The following is a 25,345-nucleotide window of genomic DNA, read 5'->3' on the forward strand; positions in this document are numbered from 1 at the left end:
TTCGGTCAAAAATGACATTTGCCGGATCAAACGGACAATAACACCCGCAAATCTAAAAACTCCATATGGTTATATCCATTGTAAACTGAATCATTTTTCTACAGAACTAACTGTATATTTGGCATTTCTTGAAAAAAATACCTAGCTACAATCTAACTGTAGACCTTTGAATCGTCAACTTCGCCTGTTCCAATTACAAATAAACATATCTTACCAGACATCCCTTGAAATACAGCAGTGTATAAAATATACCAAATATTCAATCACTTCTTATTCTCTGCAGAATAATTAGCTAAAATACCTATGACTGTCTGCTTATGATGAAAGCTGATCGTAATATGACAATTAGGAAAAATCTAGTTATAAAGGGCGTAGTCCAAAAGCATGCAGTGCGTGTCTCGGTGTCGAGTCATCAGTCTTGCGTGAACTGTCATAGTCGCACGTGAATTAACAACTACTAACAAACCCAACACAATAAAAAACACCTTTCTTTAACTATTTCATACTTGAAGATCGAATCCTACAAATTAGTTTTAAAAAATACTAAATATATTATAATTAATATTTAATTCAAATATTTGATAATAATTAATTTAACACCTGGTTACATTTATAACGACTAAACTTACGTTATAGCTGTGTTCAAAGTTACACAAGTTAAACCGGTTTAACTATATTAATGGTTGAGCTAAAACACTTTTGGTTTGAAATGACTAGTGTTAACATGTATACTAAAAGGCAAAGGTTATGTGACACACAAAAGACAAAGATAATTGATAATAAGTTTTTACTGCCGTGTATGAAAGGTTATAATATGGAAAGAGAAATGTCTGAAGGTATGGAAACGAGCAATAGTCCATGAAAAGGGTGCACCTGCCATATGCAAATGAGCCACATCACTAGAGGGGGTCCAGAGCGAAGTTCGCACAGTCAGTAGCGAGTGTGTCCACCTTGAGAACTGATACACTCCTGGCACCGTCGTCTCATTGAGGCCACTAAACGCTGGAGAAAGTTCCTGGGATGCGTGGTTAGGATCTATGTGTCTTGGCGAGGGGTTGTCATGGGTGGTCGGCCGCTACGGGGACGGTCCCTGGCCCGGTTGTTTGGTTAATATCGTTGCCATAAGTGCCATATGGTGTTTCTGTGGACTATGAATTCACGTGCGACGTAACGCTGCGAGGTCCCAGATGGAAGCATCCCTATGACTCTCCATCAGTCATTTTCATTGAGGCGTGGCATGACGAAATTGCATCAAACAGTTCACTAATGGTGTTTTTCTGACTTCTGGACTTCTGAAGGCTGCACAGAGTGGCAATGATTTGCAACGAAATGTCTGGCATTTTATGGTAAACACTGGACACGAAGAAAGGAAATGGTTTATATAACGACGCACTCAACACATTATATTTACGGCTATATGGCGTCGAACCTATTGTTAAGGACCACAAATATATTGAGAGAGGAAACCCGCTGTCGCCACTTCATTGGCAGCAAGGGATCTTTTATATGCACCATCCCACAGACAGGATAGCACATATCACGGCCTTTGATATACCAGTCGTGGTGCACTGGTTGGAACAAGAAATAGCCCAATGGGCCCACTGACGGGGATCGATCCTATACTGACCGCGCATCAAGCGAGCGCTTTACCATTGTGACCCGGGACAGTGTTTACTGTACAGGTATAGTGAAAAGATCGCGTACAGTAAAACGAGTTTAAAGGGTAAGTTTGAACGACGCTATTAAACGCATGTTTTTTTTTTTTTTGTTTTTTTTTTGGGGGGGGGGGGGGGTTAGAACATCAGTATTTGTATATCCAGTGGGTTTCTGGTCTGGCGCTTATAAAACTTTTAGAGTCTAGACTCGAGACTCTAATAGAGTCTGAAACACTTAACGTCATGGCAACGCCATACAAATAGTATGCGTGTGACGTCATTAGAGATTGAGTCTGGACTCTAAAACGTTGTTGTTGTTTTTTGTATAAGCACGGGCACTTGTTGTTATGTTTGTAGTAGCTGTAACCTAATTTTACTTCTTAGTGTATATACTGGACATCAGTTGTAACATTTAAGTTGGTTTTATAAGAATGGATTAACTCTTATTGTGATTCAGGATAATTACAAGCTGATGTACAGTTTATCATTTCACAGAGCAGAGCGTTTGTAATCAAGTAGACATATTTTAATTACTCTCGTTCCACCCCGTGCACCACGACTGATACATCAAAGGTCGTGGTATGTGCTATCCTGTCTGTGGGATGGTGCATATAAAAGAACCCTTGCTGCTAATCAAAATGAGTAGCCCATGAAGTGGCGACAGTGGGTTTCCTCTATCAATATCTGTGTGGTCCTTAATCATATGACCGACGCCTGGGATCCGAGCCCAGTACCTACCAGCCTGTAGACCGATGGCCTAACCACGACGCCATCGAGGCCGGTACTCTACTTTTTAAACAGAGCATGATAGAAAATGTAAAACATAATGCTATACCAATTTACCGGCCTCGGTTGCGTCGTGGTAGGCCATCGATCTACAGGCTGGTAGGTACTGGGTTCGGATCCCAGTCGAGGCATGGGATTTTTAATCCAGATACCGACTCCAAACCCTGAGTGAGTGCTCCGCAAGGCTCAATGGGTAAGTGTAAACCACTTGCACCGACCAGTGATCCATAACGGGTTCAACAAAGGCCATGGTTTGTGCTATCCTGCCTGTGGGAAGCGCAAATAAAGGATCCCTTGCTGCTAATCGGAAGAGTAGCCCATATAGTGGCGACAGCGGGTTTCTCTCAAAATCTGTGTGGTTCTTAACCATGTCTGACGCCATATAACCGTAAATAAAATGTGTTGAGTGCGTCGTTAAATAAAACATTTCTTTCTTTCTTTTTCTTTGCTATACCAAATATCTAGAATACGCATAAAATAATAATAGTTAGGTGCAGAAAAAAATCACACCATAGGCTACCCTTACAGGTAATACATGATACACCCTGTTTTAATTGAAGCACATACATCCTTTGTGACAGGGTCGGGACGTAGCCCAGTGGTACAGCGCTTGCCTGATGCGCAGTTGGTCTAGGATCGATTCCCGTCGGTGGACGTATTGGGCTATTTCTCGTTTCAGCCAGTGCTCCACAACTGGTGTAACAAAGGCCGTGGTATATACTATCCTGTCTGGGATGGTGCATATAAAAGAATCCTTGCTGCTAATCAAAAAAGAGTAGCCCATGAAGTGGCGACAGCGTGTTTCCTCTCTCAATATCTGTGTGGTCCTTAATCATATTTCTGACGCCATATAACCGTAAATACAATGTGTTGAGTGCGTCGTTAAATAAAACATTTCCTTCCTTTTCTAATAGAAGGACAAGCATCTGTTACATGGGAGAATGGCACATACCATGGTGTATGGTATACCAGTCGTGCAGCATGGGACAGGAACACCTAGTATACAATACAATGTATCTCATACACTACAGAGACGTCACTGTAGATTAGGTAGAAGACCACAGTTATTTATAGATCTTCAGTTGAGATTTATGCATGCTAGCCCCTGGAATCCTAAATTCCCATCGGTGATTTAAAAATAAAGAAAGACACAGGTATTTTAGTCTCAAGGAAATTACTAAAAGATCATAATTATAAAGATGACTCGTTTTGATGTTGGGTGCATTTTTTGAAAATGTAATGTCAATATTCACACCCATTCAAACCACACACAAGCGGAAGGAAATATTTTATTTAACGACGCACTCAACACATTTTATTTACGGTTATATGGCGTCGGAACACACAAGCGGGAGTTGGCGGATATAATTCATATATTTATGGAAACTTTGTTCACTAAACCTTACAAAAATCCTCATTTGAATTAAGGTTTAGCTATTAAATTTTAACAAAATCAGCTTGTTTGAAAATTATCCAAACAAGTCACGCCCCATTTTTGTCACAAGTGAACACCGAGCCTCGTTACAGCCAAACAGTTTGCACTGCTGGTGATAAAAAATAAAATAAATTTAATAGCTCCTTGGCTATCACCTTCATATTACAAATAATTTGCCTTCAAACATGGATGGATCTATGCAAAAACAACACGCGAACTTTTTAGCAAGGGAGAGAACTATACACTGCTACTTTACTACTAGTATCGCTCATTTTGGAGTTACTTCCCTTGATTCATACCTTTTTTCTTCTTTTTCGCAAATAATTACCACCACAACTACCACTACCGCTACTACTACTACAACTACTACTATTACTACTACTACTATTACTACTACTACTATTACTACGTTTTCACTATAATATATTACTGCTGCTGCTACTGTTATTACTAGCAGTATTACTACTACTACTACTACTACTACTACTACTACTACTACTACTACTACTACTACCACCACCACCACCACCACCACCACCACCACTACCAACACTACTATTACTACTACTATTACTACTATCACCACCACTACTATTACTACTACTATTACTACTACTACTACTACTAATACTGCTACTGTTACTGCTACTACTACTACTATTACTACTACTACTATAACTACTACTACTACTGATATTACTACTACTATTACTACTACTACTATTACAACAACTACTACTATTACTACTACTACTACTGTTACTGCTACTACTACTACTACTACTACTACTACTACTACTACTACTACTATTACTATTACCACTACTACTATTACTACTACTATTACTACTAATACTATTAGTAGTACTACTAGTACTACTACTGCTGCTGCTACTACTACTACTATTATAGTACAACTACTATTACTACTACTACTACTACTATTATTATTACTACTACTACTATTACTACTACAATTATTGTTGCTGCTGCTGCTACTACTACTATTATTATTACTACTATTACTACTACTATTATTATTACTACTACTATTACTATTACTACTACTACAATTACTACTACTACTATTACTACTACTACTACTACTAGTAATAGTAGTAGTAGTAGTAGTAGTAGTAGAAGTAGTGGTAGTAGTAGTAGTAGTATTAGTGGTAATAGTAGTAGCAATAGTAGTAGTAGTAATAGTAGTAGTAGTAGTAGTACAAGTAGTAGTAGTAGTAGTAATTATTATAGTAGTAGTAGTAGTAGTAGTAGTAGTAGTAGCAGTAGTGGTAGTAGTAGTAGTAGTAACAGTAGTAGTAGTAGTAGCAGAATAGTAGTAGTAATAGTAGTAGAAGTAGTAGTTGTACTAGTAGTAGTAGTAGTAATTATAGTAGTAGTAGTAGTAGTATAAGTAGTAATAGTAGTAGGAGTAGGAGTAGTAGGAGTAGTAGTAGGAGGAGTAGGAGGAGGAGTAGTAGTAGTAGGAGTAGTAGTAATTATAGTAGTAGTAGTAGTAGTAATAGTAGAAGTAGTAGTAGGAGTAGGAGTAGTAGTAGTAGTAGGAGTAGTAGGAGGAGTAGTAGTAGTAGGAGGAGTAGGAGGAGGAGTAGTAGTAGGAGTAGTAGTAGTAGGAGTAGTAGTAGTAGGAGTAGTAGTAATTATAGTAGTAGTAGTAGTAGTAGTAGAAGTAGTAATAGTAGTAGGAGTAGGAGTAGGAGTAGTAGTAGTAGTAGTAGGAGTAGTAGGAGGAGTAGTAGTAGGAGTAGTAGTAGTAGGAGGAGGAGGAGGAGGAGGAGGAGTAGTAGTAGGAGTAGTAGTAGGAGTAGGAGGAGTAGGAGGAGTAGGAGGAGTAGGAATAGTAGTAGTAGGAGTAGTAGTAGTAGTAGGAGTAGGAGTAGTAGTAGTAGGAGTAGTAGTAGTAGTAGTAGGAGTAGTAGTAGTAGGAGTAGGAGGAGGAGTAGTAGTAGTAGTAGTAGTAGTAGTAGTAGTAGTAGTAGTAGTAGTAGTAGTAGTAGTAGGAGTAGGAGGAGTAGTAGTAGTAGTAGTAGTAGTAGTAGTAGGAGTAGTAGTAGTAGGAGTAGGAGGAGGAGTAGTAGTAGTAGTAGTAGGAGTAGTAGTAGTAGTAGTAGTAGGAGGAGGAGGAGTAGTAATAGTAGTAGGAGGAGTAGTAGTAGTAGTAGTAGGAGTAGTAGTAGGAGTAGTAGTAGTAGGAGGAGTAGGAGGAGTAGTAGTAGTAGTAGTAGTAGTAGTAGGAGTAGTAGTAGGAGTAGGAGTAGGAGTAGGAGTAGTAGTAGTAGGAGGAGGAGGAGGAGGAGTAGTAATAGTAGTAGGAGGAGTAGTAGTAGGAGTAGTAGTAGGAGGAGGAGGAGGAGGAGGAGGAGGAGTAGTAGGAGTAGTAGTAGGAGTAGGAGGAGTAGGAGTAGGAGGAGTAGGAGTAGTAGGAGTAGTAGTAGTAGTAGGAGTAGGAGGAGTAGTAGTAGGAGTAGTAGTAGGAGTAGGAGGAGTAAGAGGAGTAGTAGTAGGAGTAGTAGTAGTAGTAGGAGTAGTAGTAGTAGGAGTAGGAGGAGGAGTAGTAGTAGTAGTAGTAGGAGGAGGAGGAGGAGTAGTAATAGTAGTAGGAGGAGTAGTAGTAGTAGTAGTAGGAGTAGTAGTAGGAGTAGTAGTAGTAGGAGGAGTAGGAGGAGGAGTAGTAGTAGTAGTAGTAGTAGGAGTAGTAGTAGTAGTAGGAGTAGTAGTAGTAGTAGTAGGAGTAGTAGTAGTAGTAGTAGTAGGAGGAGTAGGAGGAGGAGTAGTAGTAGGAGTAGTAGTAGTAGGAGGAGTAGGAGGAGGAGTAGTAGTAGGAGTAGTAGTAGTAGGAGGAGTAGGAGTAGTAGTAGGAGTAGTAGTAGTAGGAGGAGTAGGAGGAGGAGGAGTAGTAGTAGGAGTAGTAGTAGTAGGAGTAGTAGGAGTAGGAGTAGTAGTAGGAGTAGTAGTAGTAGGAGGAGTAGGAGTAGGAGTAGTAGTAGTAGTAGTAGTAGTAGTAGTAGTAGTAGTAGTAGTAGTGCTATTATTTTTGCCGCTACTACTGCTGTAGCTACCAATAATGTATGCTACACTACATGTGGTTTTTCTTTTTTCTTTATGTATAGTTTGTGTGCGCGCGCATTCGCGTGCGTACATGTGTGTGCGTGTGTGTATGTATGTGCGTGCGTGTGAGTGCGTGTGTGTGTATGTATGTGCGTGTGTATGTATGTGTGTGTGTGCGTGTGTATGTATGTGTGTATGTGTGAGTATGTGTGTGTGTATACGCGCGCGCGCGTGTGTGTGTGTGTGTGTGTGTGTGTGTGTATACGCGTGTGTATGTATGTATATGTGTGCGTGTGTGTGCGTGTGTTTTGATGTATATAACATGCACACACTGCACGTCCTGCCTCACTCTCACTTCTAGTTAAGCATTCTCGGTGACGTTTAATGCCCAGTCGAACACGAAAAACACGCCTATATTCACAAATCATCGTACGCCTAAAGTACAACAAATATACTTTTAAATACATATAAAGTATTTAATCCCCCACCCCGCCCCTTAAAATTGTCCATCTTCATTAATGCTGCGTGAAAAAGATTCCAAATGTGTAAACGTATGACGTGTATAACTGCTCGTCGCAGACATCAATTCATTTCTTTATTTCAGCACTGAACCCGAGGTTCATCGGCACAAAACAACAGCATTTAGAACATAGTCTACTGCACGCAGACATCAATTCATTTCTTTATTTCAGCACTGAACCCGAGGTTCATCGGCACAAAACAACAGCATTTAGAACATAGTCTACTGCACGCAGGCATCAATTCATTTCTTTATTTCAGCACTGAACCCGAGGTTCATCGGCACAAAACAACAGCATTTAGAACATAGTCTACTGCACGCAGGCATCAATTCATTTCTTTATTTCAGCACTCAACCCGAGGTTCATCGGCACAAAACAACAGCATTTAGAACATAGTCTACTGCACGCAGACATCAATTCATTTCTTTATTTCAGCACTGAACCCGAGGTTCATCGGCACAAAACAACAGCATTTAGAACATAGTCTACTGCACGCAGACATCAATTCATTTCTTTATTTCAGCACTGAACCCGAGGTTCATCGGCACAAAACAACAGCATTTAGAACATAGTCTACTGCACGCAGACATCAATTCATTTCTTTATTTCAGCACTGAACCCGAGGTTCATCGGCACAAAACAACAGCATTTAGAACATAGTCTACTGCACGCAGGCATCAATTCATTTCTTTATTTCAGCACTGAACCCGAGGTTCATCGGCACAAAACAACAGCATTTAGAACATAGTCTACTGCACGCAGACATCAATTCATTTCTTTATTTCAGCACTGAACCCGAGGTTCATCGGCACAAAACAACAGCATTTAGAACATAGTCTACTGCACGCAGACATCAATTCATTTCTTTATTTTAGCACTGGACCCGAGGTTCATCGGCACAAAACAACAGCATTTAGAACATAGTCTACTGCACGCAGACATCAATTCATTTCTTTATTTCAGCACTGAACCCGAGGTTCATCGGCACAAAACAACAGCATTTAGAACATAGTCTACTGCACGCAGACATCAATTCATTTCTTTATTTCAGCACTGAACCCGAGGTTCATCGGCACAAAACAACAGCATTTAGAACATAGTCTACTGCACGCAGGCATTAATGAACTGATGAAAATATAGTAGCTAATATTAGAAGTCATTTTAGTTTTAGGGGAAGCGTTGTGAACAGAGCATCCACTGGTCTGGAACTACGTTTACAGAAGATATACATGTAACTCCTTTGGTAATGTATCCCTTATCCACTGAAAATTATAAGTACCCAAAGACTATTAAAGAAATCTCTGTACCCCTATATCCAGTTCCAGAGAGATGCCCCTCTTACATCTCATAAACTCACGATGTTTTGTGAAACTGGCTCCTGAATCGAATGTGACAAAACAAATGCGTCTATACTGGCGCGAACTACAGATCTGGCAGCAGACGACATAGAACATGCCCTGTAATTTACAGATTGGCAGCTGTGCAACGTTAGAATGTTGATTTTTTTTTGTCCTCTTCTTCTTCTTCTTTAAAAAAAAAGAAAAAAAGAAAAAGACCAGGAAAGGTATATACATTGTCTTAATAAATGTGGAAATCTCATAAATAGTGGTGACTTTACAGAAACAAAATATGTCAAAAGATATGAACGCAGTCAATATATATTGATAATACGTAACTGTTACAGACGCAGACGTCAAAATACACCAGACTCAATCTCTAATGACGTCAGACGCATAAAATTTGTATGACATTGTCATGGCATTAGTGTCTCAGACTCTATTAGAGTCTCGAGTCTAGACTATAAAAGTTTCATAAGCACCTGGGCCCCGTTCCACAAAGCGATCTTAGCCCTAAGATCACCTTAAGTGCATATATTAGCTGTGCAGTTACGGTGATCTTAGGGCTAAGATCGCTTCGTGGAACGCGGCCCAGGCCAGGACCCGTGCTTATAAAACTGTTAGTCTATATTCGAGACTCTAATAGAGTCTGAGACAGTGACGTCATGGCAACGCCATACAAATGGCTTGCGTGTGACGTCATTTGAGATTGAGTGTGGACCCTAAAAGTTTTATAAGCACGGGCCCAGACATGGTGACTTTACCACTCTCATCCGACACAACCCTAGTGATGGTAATCGGCTGGAATCCCATTATCGATCATCGATTATAACTGACTTGCAACAACCGATAACTGTCGACTACCGTTAGAATTATAAAATCATATTGTTGTGTCCACCGTTATAGACCATACAAATTACTCCCTTTATCTTTAATAACTATAAATATGTTCAGTTTATGTATACTTGAAAACAAACACAAACTCCAACATCAACTTTTTTACATCAATTATAACATTTAAACTCGAAGAACAATTAGTTAAGATTTTCCATCACAATCGAGTATGGATGTTATAAGCCCAAACGATCATTGTTTAATTATAATCGATTATTGGAATATAATTTTCCAGTGCTAGTATAGGGGAAATGCTCGAATTCGGTCAAAATTAATGGATGTATTCGAGCAAAATGAGCTGGCCTGAAACCTATTCACCATGTATTTCCATCATTCCACTCATAACAGTAGATTGTTTACAGCCCTATATACCTGTTTGGTAGTAATCCGACTATGAATAAACGGAGTTATCCAGATTCGAGCCTTTTCGTTTAATTCGGGCAAAAATCAGTCTGTCCGCAGAGCCGGTTTATCCTAGTAGCACATGTAGCACATGCTACGGACTCGGTGCTTCGTGGCGCCCCGCGGTGATGTGTACCTTTAATTTCCCCAGGTCATTTTTTTCCCTTCTCCCCGAGGGGGTTGCAAAATATATATCCTGGGAAGGGGGTCCCGCTGTTATTTGTACTACAGGCCCCGCGGATTCTTAAACCGGCTCTGTTTGTCACGCTACAAAAAAAAAAAAAATGGAATCCCGTAGATCTATGCCCAGACCCGGTTTCCAGGCCCGTAGTCAGGATTTTGATAGGGGGATCGTTTAGGCTTATGGTGAGGCACGAGTTGATTAGGGGTTACGGGGGGGCATATTAAAAAAAAACAAGTCACTGGTAGGGGGGTCGACCGACCCCCCCCCCCCCCCCTCCCCCACCACCACCACCACCATTGGCTACGGGCCTGTTTTCCATGTGTTTTGGGCTTTATACGTGTATGTGGACGACACAGAGGTTGGTGCTAATAATAGTAAAAGAAAACCTTCCATCTCGAACTGGTCGACATTGTCTTATTAGTCTTATCAAGCAGAACTCCGCTGATCTTCCCACGTGGGAGTGTCCACTGACCATTCGTCGCCAACTTTCTCGCTCGTGTTCGCTCGTCAGTGACCGGATCTAGCCGAGTGTTCCCGTTGCCGACTCTGACCGATCTCGTATGGCAGAAGATTGCTGCCAGCTCGACACTCGCTTAGTGTTTGCCGATATGCCAGCATTGTGATGTCGCCAAGCGCTCGCTGATTTGAAGTTCTTTGCAGATTTTTTCAGTTTTCCTTTTCTTTCTCTTTCCAAATGGAGATATCAACGGAAGTTTGTGGTATTACACCTGCAACAAAGAATGTAACTACATCAGACGTGTTTTATTTTTATCAGGTAAGAAATGTTTGATTTTTTTCATGTTTCACTTATTTTGTGATATATTCCTTAGATTAAGTGTTTGGATATTCGTATGTATTTTATTTATTCGTCACCATTTTTGTCGCCCTTCCTTTTCACTCACTTCCAGATGCCTTCAACAATTTGTGTTTTAGTTGTTTCACAAACAGAGAAATAATTGAAACAAGGAAAACAATAATACAGAGACCAATTTTAGAAAAAACATCCTAAACCTAATTTTACATCTAGACGTAAATCAACGAGCAAACTATAATTCGTAATACTACTAACAGTACAACTGATCATATAGTTGGAAGAATACATATTTCATTTCCTTTATCCTTAGAATGCACTATCTTCCGTAATGATGTGATTTTCTACATAAAACAAATGCCAAACAGATACATTTACTACGTGTAACTACTAGTCGCAGATGTAAACATACCATGTTTTGTGAAATTACCTTCAGACAGTACTAGTCTTTTTTTATTGAAACATATTTTATTGCTTTTTAAAGAACCTATGGATTGGGCACAAATTACACAACTTACTAGGCCTTCTCCAAGATACATACATATTTCGACAGTAATATATTTTTGTAATTTAAATATGAACAGAAATAAATATTATTGAGAAAAGAAAGAATAAAGGAAACAGAAAAAAAGAGACGCAATGAAGTTTTCTACGTGTTCGATAATTAGACAGCAGGTTTGATAAAAGAAAACACAAAACACAAACAAGGCATCGCAATGATTACATAATGGCTACACAAATAATAATAATAGCAATAAAATAAATAAATAGTAATAATTTTAAAGATCCATACTTTGTTTACTACTTAAGGGAAACGTTTTGTTTCATTTATATACTTATGTACATGAAAAAATATTTCTTTATTGTGTTCTTCACTCAGAGTATTTTTACCATTTAAAAACTGTTGTAAATCTATTGGCTGAAATCTTTGCAATGAATTCCAGAGAGTGCGTCTTTGCCTCTCATATAAAATGCATTCACAGAAAAAAGAAAGAAAATTATTTTCAAAATTATATCCACAACTGCACGAGGAATCGGTGCTAAGACCAACTCAATATAAATCTGCTTTTAATTCACTGCACATGTGTCTTAACTTGGTATGCAAGACATTTTCTCTTCTATTACCAAATGAATAGTATGGCTACTAGTACTAGTACTAGTACTAGTTGTGATAATAATAAAAAAATATATATTGTAACAGCACTGAACAAGAAAAAAGGGCGTGACTGGTATATAAAAGGCCGTGGTATGTGCTATCCTGTCTGTGGGTTGGTGCATATAAAAGATCCCTTGTTACTAATAGAAAAATGTAGCGGGTTTCATCTCTTTCACTGTCAAAATGATCATATGTTTGACATCCAATAGCCGATGATTAATAAATCAATGTGCTCTAGTGATGTTGTTAAACAAAACAAACTTCTCTTTTTAACAAGAAAAAACTGTTTGACTGCGGTCTACTCTTAGTGAGCTAATAGGGTATTTACAAGAACTATCCAGAGTTTATGAATAAAATAGTCTTTTTAATTATTAAAATTTAAATTTACTAACATTTTTTCTTGCTTATAATAAGAATATAGGGTAAATTGGTCATTGATTTTGAGACGATCTTGAGTTGAACTACTGTGAAGCAGTAGTTCTCGGATTTTACTCTACAAGAGGAATTAAATAGTAAATACCCGCAATTCGTCAGTTGATCGAAATATATGTGCACTGCAGTATTTCAATTTACACTAGAAGAAAGCAACAATAGCGAGAGTTTTGAACTCAAGAAAAGATACCTTTTTAAAGTTTTGTTTCTCATTCTCCTAGTATTGACATTAGTTCAGTATCTTAACACTTGTAGCAATGCTAGTTGGGGGATGTAGCCCAGTGGAAAAGCGCTCGCTTAATACGCGGTGGTCTAGGATCGATTCCCGTCGGTGGGCCCATTGCGGCTTTCTCGTTCCAGCTAGTGAACCACTACTGGTATATCAAAGGCCGTGGTATGTGCTACCCTGTCTGTGGGTTGGTGCATATAAAAGATCCCTTGCTGCTAATGGAAAACATGTAGCGGATTTCCTCTTTAAGACTTTATGTCGAAATTACCAAATGTTTGACATCCAATAGCCGGTGATTTATAAATCAATGTACTCTAGTGGTGTCGTTAAAAACAAACATTTGTAGCAATGCTAAGTAAATATTTTGGATGAACATGGTTTTTATTTTAAAGAAATTTGTATACATATAATCTCTTTAATTCTGTTTTATTTTAAATCGGAGAATTCATATTTATATTTTTATTATAACGCAAATGTCAAACGCAGTATCACTTGATTATATTTCAAAATATTAGCTTCCTAGAATAAAAGGTCATAGATTAAATATGGAAATAGCTGAAAATTATCTATTAATAACAAAAATAGACAACAATAATGATAAATTTATATACAATATCTATAGGACACGTATTCAATGCTCTTTAGAAAACATTTGTCAGAAATGTAATAAAAAACACACCAATCACAAAAACCATATTATCACAATGCTTTGAACTTATACGACCGGCCTCGGTGGCGCAGTTGTTAAGCCATCGGACTACATGCTGGTAGGTACAGGGTTCGCAGCCCGGTACGGGCTCCAACCCAGAGCTTTGAATGGGTAGGTGTAAGACCACTACACCCTCCTCTTTCTCACTAACCACTAACCCACTAACAACTAACCCATTGTCCTGGACAGACAGCCCAGATAGCTGAGACGTGTGCCCAGGACAGTGTGCTTGAACTTTAATTGGATATAAGCACGAAAATAAGTTGAAATGAATGAATGAATGAACTTATACGAAAAATCACCATCAAAACTAAGACGTTAAATTTTCAGTTCAAACTTATATCAACCACGAATACTTACCTGAATAAATGTGGAAGCGGAATCGTTAGAACATTTATTCTTCACACAAGACAGTTATGGGTAAACTTTAAAACTTGGTTTGAGATCAAAACAGGTACTACCTTGAATTTAGATATATGTGCTATACTACTTGTAGGTCTACACTTAAATATACAAATCATTCTCTAAATGTTATTGAAGTTGTAAATATAATAAGGTATCACAGAAATATTGAACACTCCATATAGTCATTTAAAGGCGTTATTTCTCCCTCTTTTTCAAACCCATTGTACCTTCGTGAAATAGCACATAAGCTAATGTGTCACGGTGTGAATTCTGAAGTCATATTTTTGCTAATAAAGTGTATATTTAAAACAAAATATTCAAAATGAAGACTGACCAATATCCCCTATTACATATCCATCGTTTAATGTATATACAAAAATAAATGGACATTTGTTATGATATAAAACGCCAAGGCTATCCGACTTAAGGTCAGTTTACGCTAAGTCTCAATATTGTGAGAATGCTAAAGTAGCTGATATGTAGACAGAACTAGTCGGTCGAGATGTGACTTCACCTTCTCTTCACACAGTCACCATCGTAGCAAGTCAAGGTACCATTTCGTATTACGAATAGCAATAGTCTATACTGAATGGTACCTCGAAATGCGAAGACGCACAATCATATTATCTAACGTCTATCCTTAAAATTATTATTTGCTTTAGGAAAGATATTCCTGGGTTTGCTGCATTGTAAGATGTTTCCGACTAATAAAATATTTCTACGATTAAACTTACATATTAAACACATTTTCTTGTTTAGAATATCAGTGTCTGTATATTCAATGTGTTTCTGGTTGTCTTAATATTTGTAAGACGCCCAAACTGGATTTTGTCTTCAAATAATTTCATACGTACGAAAAAAATTAAATTATGAAATAAAATGAAATTTAATCTAGTACAAATATTAGAACGATTAAAAACGCGTTTAATATTTTATACAGAAAGATATATTTTATATGTAATTACAATCGTTAAAAAGTCTCTGTTAGTGGATAACATCTTTAAAATTGCAGCAAACTCAGGAACGTCCCTTTAAGAAAGACAATTGCTGTTGGAAATGTTTGTTACGACCGAACACCCATCGTCTGAAGACCCTATCATCCCCGCGACAAGTTTCCATAAAAATATAAAAAATAACATTTGACATTTACAAAGCTGTAATTTCTTTTTTCTTCTTTTTGGAATTATTTTAAGTAAATCATGAAAATAACCTCTTCTTTATTTTCATTCAAAGCTCATCAATATACGTCACACATAATGGGCTAAATCGCTGGATTTTTAAAACAACAATTCAAACTCGTTCTTGTCGTTTTATTCAACTACAATAACATCAACAACAAAATCTGTCTGAAATGTTTTTGCTGTCTTCTAATTTAGTTTGCAGTCTTGCAATTTAGTTTACAGTCTTGTAATTTCTGCCAAAATAGTTGCCGCTTTAAAAGTAACTGCATTAAAACATTGTGGAGTATCTGTGGTTCAAACCGACAGCTTCTATAGTACAATATTAATTTCTCCACTTGACGTTTGCTCTTACTTGTCCTAATGTCGACAGAACTTCAACACAGTATTTTGCCATACTGTGTTCTTGTGCGTACACAGCCAAAGGAATGGACGATATGTTTGAAAATTCACAACACCAACGGATTACCAACATCATAATTTTATTCGTCTCCAGTTAATGCTAAAATATTGTCTGTAACATTCAAACAATCGAAATAAATCAAAATTATTAATCTGTGGATGTCTAATAATGATTTATTGCATGCAACTCCAACATCGTCATTTCAGCCTTTTTGGCGACAAACCGAACATTATAGATGATCACTGCAGTGATAAACGTATTTAACATGGAAGGTATAACCAAATATTACCCAAACGTTTTTTAAATAAATATTTGGGCATATAGAAAAGAAAATCTGAGTTCTTATTCTAAAAACAGTACCACTAGAGCCTATAGTAAGCTAAAATTGGAACATGTTTTTGTTGTAGAGTGTCTAACAAGGGTGTAGATGATTCTACACTCGGAAATAAGTTCCACATAGCTAGATTTGAAAACCATTAAATTATTTCAAGCTAAGTTTTATACAGAAATAATTCTAATCTGTAAATTCTCTTTTGTTATGAAGGAAAGAAATGTTTTATTTAACGACACACTCAGCACATTTTATTCACGGTTATATGGCGTCGCACATATGGTTAAGGACCACACATATATTGAGAGAGGAAACCCGCTGTCGCCACTTCATGGGCTACTATTTTCGATCAGCAGAAATGGATCTTTTATATGCACAATCCCACAGGCAGGATAGTACATACCACGGCCTTTGTTACACCAGTTGTGGAGCACTGTCTGGAACGAGAAATAGCCCAACGGGTCCACCGACGGGGATCGATCCTAGACCGACCGCGAAACAAGCGAACGCTTTACCACTGGGCTACGTCCCGCCCCTTCTTTTGTTATGAATGCGTCGATTAGTCCAAATGATATCGTTATTATTATTATTATTTTAAACGACGTTCATAACTCCATAAAATTCAGTTTTGTACTACTTTTGACAATGATTAGAAAACAATACATCTTTCTCAGCTTTTAAAAAAAAATCAAAAAATCAGCTTAACCAAATAAATGTTTATGTTATTTATTAATAATGGATCAGTTAATGTTATTAATTGTTTAAAAGTGTTTGTATTATTGTATGAAATATTTTATTGTATATATTGTACATAATGTATATATACAAAAGGACTGTGCACAAGTTATTCAACTTCATTCGGCTACTGACGAAAAACGCTGAACTACAGAATGGGATTCCAGAGAAAGAATTCGATTGCTATTTTATACTCTTCAAAAAAAGTAGGGGAACTCTAATAAGAATTTACAATTGCCAAAACTGTAAGGTATATTAGCTGTGGGGAATGGTTATATGATAATAGTGAATTAATTGGGCAAACATTACAACCGGTAGTTCAGTATTACAGTAGGTTTTATGACCACCAAAGATCTTGAAGGACGATTGGGGTCAGAAGTGAAATTTAAAAGTTGTTTGAAACATGTTTTATTGCATATAATATACAAAAGGATTGAGCACAAGTTATCCAACTTACGAGGCCCTCTCCTAATTACAAATATTATAACATTATAGGCGACTACTATTACTACAGATATTATAACATTATAGGCGACTACTATTACTACAGATATTATAACTTTATAGGCGACTACTATTACTACAGATATTATAACATTATAGGCGACTACTATTACTACAGATATTGAAAACAAAGTAAATACACAAAACATCAAGTAAGACAAATTAACAGTGCAGATAAAGTTTGAAAGTTGACGTTTTTTTATCAGTAAATTGCAAATTCAAACAATAAAAATGACTAAAAACAAAACAATAACAACTGTATGATCAACAGAATGAAAAAGGTTGACAGAAATAATGTTCCCCAGTGATTAATGGACCTTTCTGGAAATTGTCAACATTGAGAATGACACCCCACGCACGTGTACGGGACAACTGCGTGATGCACGTGCAAACTATGGAATGTGTTTCGGTGTGTTGATAAACAGACCTGAACGTTCTTTACTAGGATGTCTGTGGTCAAAACGTATGTTCTGTCTAATAGTTGATATTAATATTAATATTTCAGGTTCCCCTACTTTTTTGAAGAGTATATAATATTTTTATACTGATGAATTATAAAAACTGAAATTCATAATGTATGAAAGTTAAAGTGTGTTATCTTTAACGACACCACTAGAGTATATTCATTTATTAATCATCTGCTACTGAATGTCAAACATTTGGAAAATTTAACATATTGACTTAGAGAGGAAACCCGCTACATTTTTCCATCAATAGCAAGGGATCTTTTATATGCACCATCCCACAAACAGGATAGCACATACCACGACCTTTGATATACCAGTCGTGGTGCACTGGCTGGAACGAGAAATAGCCTAATGGTCCCACCGACGGGGATCGATCCCAAACCGACCGCGCATCAAGCAAGTGCTGTACCACTGGGCTCTGTCCCGCCCATTTATGTATGAACAGCTTCTTGCTAGAAATAGTTCCCTTAAAAGGACAGTCTCGTTGTTGAATAATGACAAAAAATATGTAGTAATTCTTGTTGTTAAATAGAGAATAATACATGAGTGGCCGTTAGATACCATTTATCTCACAACGAGTTATTTTAAAATGTATCTAACGGACACGAATGTATTATTATATTTCTTACATATCCTCAAAAACCAGGTTTTAAGCAAATTTTTACTTTTTTTTGACTAAATGTTATTTACAGCCGTTGCACTTGCAGCTGACTTACGCGACACAGAAACGTGAATGTTAGGTTAACTATACGTCACAGTATAGTCTATTTCCATCGTGTAGTTTTTCATTGGATGTATCGCATTGGTGACCTGGTCATCGCCTAAGAGCAGCCAGTCGTATATCTTGAAATTGTTAACACACGTACGCGTGTAAACAACTATGTGTTATCAAAAATAACGCATGGTGTTCTCACCAACGGATATGTAAGAAAGGTAAATATCACACATTACATTGCCTTCAAGAAAAATTACAGCCAAATGTTTTTGCTTAGTTATGGATTGTCTTCTCTTTTTTTTTTCTTCTTTTTTTCTGTTTACAGATGAATCATTTATTTGCGTGCTAATATTCAATTAAGGTTGTATGTTAATGACAAAGGTTAATGCTTAGCTTCTTTCTTTTTTTTTGCTTTTTTTTTTTTTGCTTTTTTTTTTTTGCTTTTTTTTTCCACCACAAAAATATACAATATAAAATATAGTGCTGATATATATTGATAAAATAACCAGGTAACAATTAGATAGATGATGCATTATAAGGTGGTCTCATACTAATGAATATAAATATTAACATAATCTGTAAATCATTTCTATATATTTTGTAAATATAATGAACTCATAAATAATTCTGAAAATTAAATGCACATTATATTTTATACAATTAGTTTTGTCCAACAATTCCACTTTTCTTCAAATTGGATTGTTCTGTTATTTATTATGGAAATATACTTATCTATATGATAATACGTGTTCAGACTATTCTAGAAGCCAGTTAAAGTTAGTTGTTGACTTTTGCATTTTGATCTGTATATGTATTGTTTGGCAATTAGCAGTATTAAATTTATAATATTATCTTTTTTTAGAATAGTTAGGGTTGCCTAAAACAATTGTTTGTGCATTCACCTGAAGTCTGATTTCAGTTTTAAGAATATCCAGTTTATAACAGTATGTCTGAACATGTTTACATAGCCAAAAAAGATGCATTAAATCTTCACTAAACATATGACAAAATTCACACTTATCTGAATCTTTTATAACATATATTACCAAGTGCTTGTTTGTGGTTAAAATAAATAAAACAATCTTGTACTGAAAGTAACGAAGTCCTGTGTCAGTATGGATTGTCTATTATTTATTATACTTTCATCAGGGTATGAACCTAAAATTATAGTCCGCAAACTCTGTGAATAGGCGAAGCAAAGAACAAAGTCGCGTTGCCACGGCTGAACCAATGATATGGGATGGCTTTGAAGTTTAATGAATATAACGAAAAATTAATTATTTTTATTTATAAATTTTTATTATAGGGAAAATCCATAAGGGTTACGGGTGCGTTCATTCGAATCACGCCCCCACAGTAAATAACATAATAAGGCCTATAGACGTAGCCTCTATTTTGGTAGATTCGTGATGAAAATCGAATTAGCTATGCCAAGCCAACATGTATTAACATGCTCATATACCACTAGAGTTTCGAGCATGTCTGTCACGGGTCAGGTCTCTGGATAGCGAGTGGCCTGACCCGGGACAGAAAAAATTGGGGCAATTTTGAAACTTACAACCAAAATACATGAGGGTTTTTACTAATTTGTGTGCGCAGACGAAATAAATATTATATGATTACGTTTTTACTAATTTGTGTGCGCAGACGAAATAAATATTATATGATTACGTTTTTACTAATTTGTGTGCGCAGACGAAATAAATATTATATGATTACGTTTTTTAAAATTAGATTTGTGGTGCTTTCTGACCGGGCAGTGTAAATAAATTCATAATTAAATTTATATTTACGCCCTTTAGGGGAGAGGAAGGGAGGTTGGTAAGGAAGGTTGGGCCCAGACCACAGGAAGTTATTTAGTCGTTCGCGAATTAGCAACGCATAAGAATTGTTGAGTTATAAATGAAAAGATATTCTATGGAATCGATTAATTTACAGCTATTTGTCACTAATAAAAAAAAAAAACATTTATTTAACGACGCACTCAACACATTTTATTTACGGTTATATGGCGTCAAACATATGGTTAAGGACCACACAGACAATGAGAGAGGAAACCCGCTGTCGCCACTTCATGTGCTACTCCTTTCGACTAGCAGCAAGGGATCTTTTATATGCACCGTCCCACAGACAGGGTAGTACATACCACGGCCTTTTATATACCAGTCGTGGTGCACTGGCTGGAACGAGAAATAGCCCAATGGGCCCACCGACGGGGATCGATCCCAGACCGACCGCACAGTGAGCGAGTACTGTACCTCTGGGCTACGTCCCGCCACTTTGTCACTAATAAATGCAGCAAATGGCCAAATAGGACACTTACAACTTTTAAAATGTATTCTTAAGGTGTTTGTTAAAACAGTACATCCCCTCCGTCCAGGGTTTCTGCCAGAGGGTAAAACAGGTATGGCGCCATACCCATAAAGGCTTGCAGATTTATTTTCTTTAAGTTAACATTTTGACAAAATTAATGACTCTTATCATTACGGTATGATTTTCTTAACCCTATAGTCCAGGCCCTGCAATGGAGTGCCGTATACACTTTCTTAGGCATAGACTTTGACATTTGATTTGAGTATGGGCTGCCCCAGGCATGAAAAATCTACTAGGTGGAATTCCAAAATTTGTAGCGAACAGCGGAAATCGCCACTTTCCAAAATGGCCACCATCAGGCCAGTGCCGAAACAGAAATGTATTTAACTTTTGACCAGAACGTAGTAGATGGATGATTTTGATGTCTATTATTGGGTTTTCGTGTATGCCCGACACATTGGTGATGTCACGAAACATTTTAGACATTGCTTAGTTACCGAAATCCAAGATGGCCGCTGCCCAAAGTCCGTCAAACATGAAAACGTGTATAACGTTTGACACAAATATAGTAGAATGATGATTTTGGTGGTTTTTATGGGGTTTTCAGGTATGCCCGACACAGTGGTGCCGTCAGGAAACATTTTAGACGTTGCTTAGTTATTGAATTCCAAGATGGCCGCTATCCACAATCCGTAAAAAAATAAAAACCTTTATAACTTTTGACAGAAATATAATATAATGATGATTTTGGTGTTTTTTTATGAGGTTTTTAGGTATGCTCGAGCTGCAGGTGCTGTCACTTGTGGTACTCTGCCTACATGGGGTGGTTCACACGCTCCTTTGTCTACTGCGACAGTACACTTGATGTGAGTAGGGTTAATGCTTGTGATCCCATCCCCTGTGACAGACTATGCTACTGCGCGTAAGGGTCTTCAAAACTTCCAGAGTGTCCATCGGCAACTTACCCCATCTCAGTCCCTCATAGCTGTATTTTGTGATGAGGGTGTGTTTCATACTGTGGCTGACATCATGATGGCTGAGCCAAATTAATTCTCTGACGTGCATGGCATGATGGGGATGTTCCACTGGGTGAAGATCCTGCTGAAGTATGCTGGGCGGCATCTGCAAGGTTCTGGTATTGAGGATGCTCTCATTGAGACGGAAGCGTATGGTAAACTGACCTTAAACTCAGTTTTGGAAGGCAGCCATTATGTTCATTCCTTCCATGGAATAATGATGGTTTCAGACCTGATCAGCTCGTTGACGTGGGAGGTGTTTTGGCAGTGGTTGGCTCAGAGTGGTAGCAAAGTAAAAGATAACATAATGACATGTGCGACCGAGGTGCACAGGGCTCTCTGCGAAAAGAAGAGGTCGATAGAAACATTTGCAGAACTTGTCCATCAAGCCTTAGAGCTTCAGGACACATTTGAGTACTTTCTCAAGGAGTGCTGTGTCAAGTCTGAGATGTGCCAGTACTTGCAAGTGTTTCAACACATAGCTAGCATCATTAAGTATGCTGTTTCATCATATAGAGAAGGACACTTCCCTCTTCATATGGCCTCCGTAGAAAAATCTCTTCCGATCTTCAGGGACTGTCTGAATTATCTCCGCTACGGCTCATTTTATCTAGAATCAACAAAGGTCCTAGAGGCAACTCATCCTGAGGTCTTCCGGCACTTTATGAGTGGACATTTTGTTGTGAAGGATCAAGCTGCTGGCTATTTCAATGCTATTGCACCAGATATGAAGCTGGAACAATCGATACAGAGATCATCAAAAATTGAAGGGGCATTGTTAGCCATTGTTGGGGGCATTGTTGGCCAAACAAGAAATCTGGCCATCACGGTTGAGTGGCAGCTTATATTCCACGAAATTCTCCTGATCTCGAATAACTTCAGGGAGATGATGAATGATGTTTCAATGAACCACATAGAATCAGCAAAAGTTCATCATGAACTTATTGGTTGCAAAGCTAAACTGTTGAACGAAAACGTCGCAAGGCTTCTCGACTTTGTTCGAGATAGGGGTAATCCTTACACCATCGATGCTCCAGGGTAATCCTTACACCATCGATGCTCCAGGGTAATCCTTACACCATCGATGCTCCAGGGTAATCCTTACACCATCGATGCTCCAGGGTAATCCTTACACCATCGATGCTCCAGGGTAATCCTTACACCATCGATGCTCCAGGCATCAAGCTCAACCTCATCACCAAGCAGTTAGCAGATCATGAGGTGGCAGTGCGACTGCTTTAGGTGAAAGAGAATGGAGATCGACTAGTCAAAGAATTCCGGAAAAAACGGTTCTTGAAGAAGACAAAAAACTATCTGTCACCATATCGAAACGAAACTTGCCAGAACTGGGCTACAAACAGATCTCTGCGACGACTACAGCTCCTGTAACTGTGTCACCCAAGCTGATAGCGGCAGATCAGCGTGACATTGAGATCGTGAAAGAGCGGGGCATGGCACTCGAATCTATATATGTTCATGATATCATCCCCATTTCTACCATATTTGAAGGTGACCTCCCTTCCAAACCCGACAAGAGCACACTGATTGCCGATTTGGAGAAGTATTTAACGGATGATGAAATGCATTTTCCTTGGGGAAACCTTTCCGTTATCTTAGACCTCATGTCTAAAATTAGGTCATTTCCAAAGTTAGCATCTTTTGGAACATTCGATCGCGCAATTCGCTGTATTCTATCTGCGTCCCGTTCAATTTGTTCCAGGACCAGCCTCCACATCGTATTTGACAGCTACCTGGAGTCCTCCATTAAAGCTGGTGAAAGGCTCCTTCGTTCTGGTGGAGTGAGTTCTGTTGATCTTACTGAGATCACTGCAGATATCCCCATACCGCAGCAGCTTGACAAGTTCTGGACATCGCCGACCAACAAAACTAAGTTGCAGGAACTTGCCCGCCAGCTGGCATCAACTCCTGAGCTGGTCAAACTGACTGTCATTCTCAGCGGATTCATCACAGATGAGAAAGTTGTGCCAGCACAGTTGCTGCATGCAGGCAGATCGTCATCCCCACCGTCTGCCGAAACCTCAGAATCTGTCGAAGCGCTGGCATGTCACGTGGAAGAAGCTGACGAACGCCTAGTTGTTAACTGTGCATGGGAGGTGGATCGTGGGTGTGGTCGGCTGCTCGTGATATCCAGTGACACCGACACAATAACACTTGCGTCTACTTCACTTTATCCCTCAGTTGCGATTGAGGGGTCTTCAAGACTTGTGGGTCGAGTTTGGCTCCGGTGAGAATAGGCGTCATATACCACTGCATGTCCTCACAGATAAGTTGGGAGAGGGACTGTGCAGGGTTATAGTGAAGGCACATGTCCTTACTGGCGACGATGCGCTCAGTAAGATTGACACAAAACACGCATCTCTCTTATGTGATCCACAGAAGGTCCTAGCCGATTTTGCAGAGTCAAATCAATTAACCGAAGAGGTCGCGCAGAAGGCTGAGGAGTATCTTGTTCATGTGTGGGCTGGTGCAAAGTCCAAGCCAGAATCTCGGACCTTCAACCAGCTTCGAGTGGAGTGCCATATCCGAGCTACGACGCCGAAGCCACTGAAACCCCTACCCCCCCCCCCCCCCCCCCACACACACACACATACATCAAGTGTCATTCGTGGCCATATCCAGAGAGCATTTTCTGTTGTTGTGCGTAAGGCCATGTACCTTCTCGATGACCCCCACTGAACTTTAGACCCAAGGAATTACGGATGGGTGATTGATAATGACATCCTGCTGCTTGCAAAGTGTCTAAATCCACTACCCCACGGGAAGCTTGTCATTTGTAAATGCATGGGAAAGTGTGATAAAGCACTGTCCATGCAAACGGCAGTGCAAAACTGCGTGATCTTTTATTACAAGGAACGAAAATCAGTGTGTCAAAATAAGTAGAGTGCCTAACAGGTCAGTGACATCTTGGGTATTGAAGATAGGTCACCGCAATAAATGTGGACTGTTCATACAATGTCGAGATAGGACATGATTATAACTTACTACTAATGTTTTAATTTCTTCATATGTTAATGATTTAATTTAGTATGCAAAGAAAACAGTAAATAAGTAAGAATTTAAGTTAGCACATAGCTACCAATGGGCTTGTTAAGTGATCAGTGTTAATTGGATTTATAAATCATGCCATTTCTTTCTTTCTTTTGTAATGTACCTGTGTGAATTTTATCAATAAACGTATTATTATTATTATTATTATTATTATTATTGTCATTATTCTTAGTACACTATCTTTTCATTCTTAGTGCTTGATATCATAGCTATTCATACCATGACTGACCACAAAAGACACCAAAATCATCATTATATTAGATTTCTGTCAAAAGTTATAAACGTTTTTATTTTCTGACGGATTGTGGATGGCGGCCATCTTGGAATTCGGTAACTAAGCAACATCTAAAATGTTTCTTGAAGGCACCACTGTGTCGGGCATACCTGAAAACCCCATAAAACCCACCAAAATCATCATTCTACTATATTTGTGGCAAACGTTATACACGTTTTCATGTTTGACGGACTTTGGGCAGCGGCCATCTTGGATTTCGGTAACTAAGCAACGTCTAAGATGTTTCATGACGTCACCAATGTGTCGGGCATACGCGAAAACCCAATAATAGACATCAAAGCATCCATCTACTAC

Source organism: Gigantopelta aegis, chromosome 13, assembly GCF_016097555.1.
Source record: "Gigantopelta aegis isolate Gae_Host chromosome 13, Gae_host_genome, whole genome shotgun sequence".
NCBI lineage: Eukaryota > Metazoa > Mollusca > Gastropoda > Neomphalida > Peltospiridae > Gigantopelta > Gigantopelta aegis.